Source organism: Pelophylax lessonae, assembly GCF_965119305.1.
Source record: "Pelophylax lessonae genome assembly, chromosome: 12".
Taxonomy (NCBI): Eukaryota; Metazoa; Chordata; class Amphibia; order Anura; family Ranidae; genus Pelophylax; species Pelophylax lessonae.
Genome location: NC_138779.1, coordinates 87,125,352 through 87,134,052, shown reverse-complemented (window position 1 = coordinate 87,134,052; position 8,701 = coordinate 87,125,352).

The window sequence follows — 8,701 nt, the reverse complement described above, 5'->3', positions numbered from 1 at the left end:
TCTGACCAGCAAGAACATTTGGTGAGTCAATTTCGCACACTAATGTTTGTGGAATAACCACTTAAGGACTTGAAGGTTTTACACCCTTAATGACCAGGCCATTTTTTGCGATTCGGCACTGCGTTACTTTAACTTACAATTGCACGGTCATGCGACGCTGTACCCAAAAAAAAAAAAATAATGTATGTCCTTTTTTTCTCACAAGGAAAGTTTTCTTTTGGTGGTATTTGATCACCTCTGCAATTTTTTATTTTTTACGCTATAAACAAAAAGAGAGCGACAATTCTGAAAAAAAGAAACAATATTTTATACTTCCTGCTATATAACATTTCCAATTAAAAAAATTTAAAAATCAAATTTTTTCATCATTTTAGGCCAATATGTATTCTGCTACATATTTTTTGTAAAAAAAAAAAAATCCTAATAAGTGTATATTGATTGGTTTGCGCAAAAGTTAACGCGTCTACAAATTAGGGGAAAGATTTATGCCATTTTTATTTATTTATCTATTTTTACTAGTATTGGCGGCGATTAGCGATTTTTAGCGGGACTGCGACATTGCGGCAGACAAATCGAACACCTAACTGACATTTTTTTTACACTTTTGGGGGGATCTGTGACATTACTAGAGTAATGCTAAAAAAATGCACTGTTACAGTACTAATGACACTGACAGGGAAGGGGTTAACACTAGGGACGATCATAAGGTTAAATGTGTGCCTAGGGGGTGCTTTCTAACTGTGGGGGGGATGGGCTTACGGAATCAACACAGGGAGCTGTGTTCCTAAATAGGAGAAACACTGGAGCCCTGCGTTCATTGCAGACAGAACAGCGGTCTGCTGTGTTTACAACAGCAGACTGCTGTTCTGTCTCCACGGGAAGCGATCGCGGGAACCCAGCAGACATCGCAGCTGCCAGACCTGCTGATTGGCGCAAAAAAAAAAAAAAACAAGATAAAGGAAGTTCAAAGATACTTTTTACATATATAATTTTTCTGATATTTTTTTGGTGATCTTGCCTATTTTGAACTCTTTTCATACATCTCTTTTTTTGGATACCACTAATGATTAGGACTATAGTTATATTCTCATCATATTCTAAGGACTTTTTTGGTAGATATGTTTGCATCTATAAATGTTTGCTGCATGAGAGCACTTTACTGATCCGTTATTTGCTAATACATATAATATTTATTTTTTATATAAGTTTTTTGATTCCACTTAGATATAATAACTAGGATCAGGATTAGCACTGTTATTTTAGGATACACATTTGTTGCACCGCAGCGCTTAACCATTTAAGCCCCGGAAGATTTTACCCCCTTCCTGACCAGGGGGTATTTTGCGATTCGGCACTGCGTGACTTTAACGGACAATTGCGCAGTCGTGCGACGCTGTACCCAAATTAATTTGACGTCCTTTTTTTCCCACAAACAGAGCTTTCTTTTGGTGGTATTTGACCACCTGTGCGATTTTTTGATCATGCGCTATAAACAAAAAAAGAGCGACAATTTTGCAAAAATAACAATATTTTTCACATTTTGTTATATGAAATCCCCCCCCCCCCCAAAAAAAAATGTAAAAATCAAAATTTTTTAAAATTTTTGGCCAATTTGTTTTCTGCTACCTATGTTTGGTAAAAAAAAAATCACAATAAGCATATTTTGATTGGTTTGCGCAAAAGATATTGCGTTTACTAACTAAGGGAAAGATTTTTGTCATTTTTGTTTTTTGTTTTTTAACTCGTAATGGCGGCAATCTGCGATTTTTTTGCGGTACTGCGACATTGCGGGGGACAGATCTGACCCTTGACTGACATTTTTGACACTTTTGGGGGTACCAGTGACATTACTACAGTAATCAGTGCTATACATATGCACTGTTACTGTAAAAATGACACTGGGAGGGAAGGGGTTAACTTTATTGGAGAGGGAGGGGTTAAGTGTGTCCCTAGGGGCGTGTTTCTAACTGTCATTGGATGTGGCTTTGTGTGTAACAGCACAGATCAACGGTCCTACATAGCAGGACCGTATGATCTGTGCTTTTGCACAGGGAAGACTGACAGGCGGCTTTGTTTACATTAGCCGCCTGCCTTTCTCCCTCTCTACCCGACGATCGCGAGTGACCGGCGGACATCGGGTCCGCTGGTCACACGCGCAGGCTTCGTCGGGTACGAGCGGGGGCGGGAGCGCGCCCCCGGCGGCGCGCGCTCGCCCCCTATTCGCTCCCAGGCTAGTGACGTACCGGTACGTCACTTTGCCTGGGAGGGGCTGACCGCCGCCGTATATAGTCGGGCGGGGGGCGGCAAGTGGTTATTTATTTATTAATTTATTTATTGTTTCATGAATACACACATATTATTTGTTTCCTCCAGCACACTCACATAAGAGAGGATTCAGCCCACTTTTTTTTTTTGTTACAATAACACATTCTAAAACTAGCTACTAGTATCACACATTTGTTAAAAAGTAACTTTTTATTTAGATACAAATAAGCAAAAGATACACAAATAATGTTTCTTCACACAGCGCTGTCGTTTCATAACTGCACCAGATTCTGCACTCTCCAGTTTTAGTAAATCAACCCCATAGTTTCTTTGGGTTCCAGACTAGCCATTACACACAGCGCCATCCAACAGTGGTCCCTCCAATCAAGCCTTCCTCTTTTTTTTAGAAATGTGTTCTCATCTGCAGGAACTCATTTGTTCCCTTCAGTGAAATCACTGCTGCAGCTCAAGATGAGTAAATGAAGCAATACATTTACATAAGCTGACATTATGTCATTTTATTTTTGTTTATCTTAACTCGAGTTCTCCTTTAAGCTTCATGAATCTGGGAACAACAACTTTTCAGTTTTCACCCCAAGAAAATATCGACAGGCGCTTTTTCAGCTGAAAGCCTTTTTCGCTTTATATTGTTTCCAGAGGGGCCGCTGCCAAAAGATCTTGTCTAGCAGGTCGGAAATGGAAAAACTGCTTCATCTCCCACATACTGTATTCCGGTGCCAGATAACCAGGAATGTCACACTGTTCTGCCATGGCTGAAACACCAACAACGTATTCAGGAATTTCAATAAACATCCTATAAACATTCTTTCTTTCTTTTCATAGGGGAAGTGGTTTGACCTGTGTATACATTCAAGTATGGGGAAGGCAAGGCCAATCATTCTGAGCAGTGCTAGCAGGGCTGCTGTTAGAAATCACAGGGCCCCGTACAGTCTACCTGGCAGGGCCCCCCCCCCCCCCACCCCGAATATACTGTATCAAGACATTATTTTTACTAAAAATGCACTAAAATGATAATTAGCAGACACAAATATAACAGAAAACCTATGTGAGTTAGCCCTTTTTAATTGTTTTTTTACATTAAAAAAAAAAAAAGAATCATTATAGTTTTTTTTTAAATGTTTACAATTATTTTATTTTACACATTTTTTAAATGATTCATTACAATGTTTAAAGATTTTTTTTTTTACAATCTGTTATTTTTTTACAGGACAGGGAAGCCTGCAGCGCTGCAGAAGGGGGATTGGCACAGTGAAAGGGGGGGGGGCACACGGGGGGGGGGGGAATCAGAAGCAGGCAGAACAGGGAGGAGGATCAGTGCAGAGAAGTAATTACAGAAAAGATGCCCTGTGTCTATGTCTCTCCCTACAGCAGCTAAAAGCTGGCAGGAGGGGGAGAAAATGGCTTTCAGCTGCTGCAGAGAGCCGCACAGGGCTTCCTTCTGTAATTGCCCCTATGTCTGACCACACTGATTGCCCGTGCTTTTGGGGGCCCCCCCTGTGTGCCCGGGACCCCTACAGGAGGACTGGTGGTTCCCCTCTATCAGCGGTTCTGAGCGCTAGCACATATGGAAAAAAGGAGGTGAATATTATCCTATCATGTTTACAACCAATACAGAAGGAAGCAATCCCAACTTTTCCGACTTTCACATGCTGAATGCTTATTAACCACTTAAGGATCGCCCGCCGCAGTTTTACTGTGACAGGCAGCCCCTCCTGTGCGAACCAAAGTAGTACTAGTAATGCTCCTAAAAGCCTGTGTGTGCATCAGGCCATAGAAAAAAAAAAACAAAACAACTGACGCTCCTAAAAGCAGCTGTAAAAACGCCCTATGTGCATGAGGCCTTAGCCTTCACCGGCTTAGAGATCCCCTGCTGTTATTTCCTCATACATGGCTCATGATGATCAGTGATATCCAAAGTGCATGTAGAAAAAACAACTAATAGTGCTTATATTGTCCAAACAGACTCAAAAGTGGAACTCCGCTGATCTGCTTCCTCCCCCCCCCCCTCCAGTGCCCCATTTGGCACCTTTCAGGGGGGAGGGGGGAATGGGTACCTGTCTTTGACAGGTACCCTTCCCCACTTCCTGGGAGACAGAGCCGTGGCGCTGTCCCTCGGAAGTTCGGCCCCCTCCTTTTTCCTCCGCCTCTGGGCCAATTACAACGTGCAGCGTGCTTTGCGCATGAGCAGTAGGGAGCCAGCAGTGAAGCCGAAAGGCTTCACTGACGGGTTCCCTTACCCTGGTGGCGGCACCCGAGAGCTGATACGTAAATGGGCTTTGGGTGCCGACATTGTGGGCTCCCTGTACAGGTAAGTTCTACTATTTAAAAGTCAGCAGCTACAGTATTTGTAGCTGCTGACTTTTAATTTTTTTAAGGGGGGAGGAACTCCGCTTTAAATAGATGCAGGTTACTCACATTGCTTAGGTGCTTCCAGCGCACCCAAGCTAAAGCGATACACATTTAGGAGATATTAATTTTACCTACAGGTAAGCTTTATTATAAGCTCAGTAAATGTTGCTGAAAAGAGTTCACTATCACTTTAATGTCACTCGCATCTAACAAGGGCATCGCGTTTCCTAGTGGTGTTGAAAATGCACATGGAACTACTTTTCGGGATCCGAAAAGCCTCTGAAGCAGCCGGATAAGGTCTGGTGACACCGGTCAGGCTATGGTTTAAATACCATCTCACCTCCTCAACCATGACTCAACTTGGAATAGGATTCTATGAATAATGGACTGCTCGTCAATAAATCCAATATAAAGACTGCCTTGGACCTGATAAGTATTTACTCTTTTAAAATATTAATAAAGTTCCGGTTGCGGAATCTATAGGACTGTCTTGTTCCATCATTGGGGACATCAAGTTGAGGCCCCCCCCCCCCCAAGTGCTTTTATCCACAATGTGAGGGGGGCAGCCAAAGCACTAAAGGACAATCCCTGGCAGAACTACACAAGCATGAACTGTGTTGTCTTAGCATAGCCAGCTTGTTCATACTACACAAAGTTTCGACAAGGGGTCCCCTCTAGACCACTGCAACTGTTTGTGCATTACATCCACACCAGTACCTATTACAGAGTCAGTTCCAACTACTAACCTCAAGTCTGGATTTTGAACTATCCTATATTCTCCATAATGGTGGACTCATGATGTATTTTTTGGGACCAGTCTTGTTTAATTTATTCCTAAACAATCTAGAGGATGGGATAAACACCTCAATATCAGTATTTGCAGACGATACTAAGCTAAGCAGGGCAATAACTTTTACACAGGATGTGGAAACCTTACAAGAAGACCTGAACAAAATAATGGGGTGGGTAACTACATGGCAAATTAGGTTTTATGTTGGAAAATGAAAGGTAATGCATTTGAGTGCCAAAAACATGAACGCAAGTTACTCGCTAGGGGGAGAACCTTTGGGGGAATCTAGGATGGAAAAGGTCCTGGGGGTCCTAGTAGGTGACAAGCTAAGCAGTGGCATACAATGCCAAGCTGCTGCAAGCAAAGCCTACAGAATACTGGCATGTATTAAAAAGGGGATTCACTCCAGAGATAAAATGATAATTCTCCCACTCTACAAGACTTTGGGCCAGCAGTATCTCAAGTATGCCATCCAGTTCTGGGCACCGGTCCTCAGGAAGGATGTGCTGGAACTAGAGAAGGTCCAGAAAAGGGCAACAAAGCTAATAAAGGGATTGGAGGACTTCAGCTAGGAGGAAAGACTACAAGCATTGAACTTATATCCCCTCCCAAGCGTCTCCTCTCCAGAGAGAATGATATCAATGTACAAATATCGTACTGGCGACCCTAGCATAGGGAACAAACTTTTCAGAGAAAGGGAATTTAAGAAGACATGTGGCCATTCACTAAAATTAGAGAAGAGAAGCAGTTTAACCTTAAATTGCGTAAAGGTTTCTTTACTGTTAAAGCGGCAAGGATGTGGAATTCTCTTCCACAAGCAGTGGTATCAGCAGGGAGCATTAATAGTTTAAAAAACCTATTAGATAGGCACCTTAGATGAGTGCCCACAACATACAGGGGTATACCAAAGTACAAAAATTCAGCCCAGCGCTCACTCCGAATGGGAAGACTGGCGTGCTGCTCTCCTCAGGCAGGGAACTCCAATACGGGTACATAGAAAAGAAAGAAAGAGGAGGCGCAAACACCTAGTGCATTACCCGTGGTCAATTTGCAAATTGTTTAATAAAAAATGCCAAATGCATACTCACAGACGTAGAGATAAAAACATGTTATAAGAATCCACCATGTGTGAACTGGGACACGTCCTTCAGTCAGGACCGCTAACGCGTTTCGGGGGTCAGGCCGAGCTCTGAGGAAGGGGGCCTGACCCCCGAAACGCGTTAGCGGTCCTGACTGAAGGACGTGTCCCAGTTCACACATGGTGGATTCTTATAACATGTTTTTATCTCTACGTCTGTGAGTATGCATTTGGCATTTTTTATTAAACAATTTGCAAATTGACCACGGGTAATGCACTAGGTGTTTGCGCCTCCTCTTTCTTTCTTTTCTATATACAGGGGTATACGATACGATGTACTATTGACATAAACACTTATACGCACACACACATCATAGGTTGAACTGGATGGACTGGTGTCAATCTCACCAACTATGTAACTATGTATGATCACCTATATTTTTGATAATTTAATTTATGAGCTGGAGCATCCTATATCTATTGGATCCTTTAGGTCACTTTATTTATATGAGCTTTGTATTACAATTTTTTGGACTCCATGGTCATTGGCTAATATAACTAGATTGTAAGTGAGGTGGATGTTTGGGTTTTAACTGTATGAGTTTATTTGTGAAATGTGGTACCCTTTTTTTTATATACAGTAAATGTTTTTGCAATCAATAAACGTTTTCCATTTAATTCAGTGAGTTGAATATAATTTACTTTTTTGACATTTACTCAAGGGTCGGTTGAGCATAATCTGTTTTTTTTTTCTCTCAGTTGTAGCTACCTGTCCCTCATCGGTAGCTCCCACCTCTATCTATGGGAAATATTGGTTAGTCCTTCCCCTTTTTTACTTTTTTTGTCTTGTGTTTTGCTAAAATATTATTTCCATTAAGGCGCAGTTATCTTGGTGGTCCAATTTTTCTAGTTTGTTGTCAAATGTACATGGAAACCCAACTTTCCCACACTGTCTTGTGATGTAAATGGGCCCTAATACTAGAATCCTAATAATAATAATAATAATCACGAGGCTTCCACACAATCCTCCAACTGGACTCCTCCAGTGTGAGGAGTAGACGGAGTGTTGCTGTAAAGTCTGATCACACAATCATTGTGCTGGGTCCAGGCTGGGTCCAAAGATCTGGTGCTGCAGGAAGTGAATTTCCCTTCAATTAATTTCAATATCCCGGCCCTCCCTATGACACGAGTAAAGAAGATGGTGGCTGGGGATCTGGTGAGTGGTGACTTGCAGTGGAATACAGCACCCTGTGCTTTTTTAACACTCACCTCTGCAACAGAGAATACTGCTTTGGGCTGCCATGGTACGCCAGTCACATGACCCTATACCTAGTCATTAGGTTACAGGATGTTTGCTGCATCATTGCTCTGCTCTCCTTTTGGAGCCCGAGGCAGCTCTAGAAAATACAATTAAAAATCACGGTCTGCATACTCACTCCATGGCTTGAAAAGTACTGAAGCCTCTACATTAGCATTACAGCTAGGCAAACTAGAATTTTCAGAAGGAGAGGTCAGCTATGGCAGCCTTTATATTCTCCCACTATAGGCTTTAGTTTGAAGATCACATACCACACTGATGAGTCCTATTTAGGATGAAACAGGCCAGTGAAGTTATCTTACTGCATGCATTCTACGTGCATGGTAACAACATACATGTCTGTTATGTTTTGTACAATAAACAGCAAAATCAACATTAGAAAAATCACCTTTATTACAATTTACTGTCAGATCAAGCGCATGATGATTCTGTAGTTCTCTAGAACATTTCGTACACTACAATACAATCTTTGGTTGTTTTTCAACTATTGTCTTTAATGTAAAAGATGACATAATTAAACAATTATACAAAAAAAATGGTAATATTGAACCAGCAAAGTCAATGTAATCAATATAGTATATAATCAATGTAAAATATGACCAAAGTATTTCACTCACTGCTCTCCCAACTGGCCTATAAAAAAGTACTTATATAAAAGTCTCTGCTTTAAAAATACTCCTTAGCTTGTTCCAATGTCACACCTACATAGTCCTGTCTTCTGGTTTCATGTTCTGCATTCAAAAATTCCATTGTGAACTCTGCTATGCCCCAACCTGCTCCAGTAAACCAATACCTTTTTAGATCCACTGACACTATGAGAAAACACCACTGCCTTGGAGGTCTGAAATTTTAAGACCACCATGGGAGAGGACATTTGTAT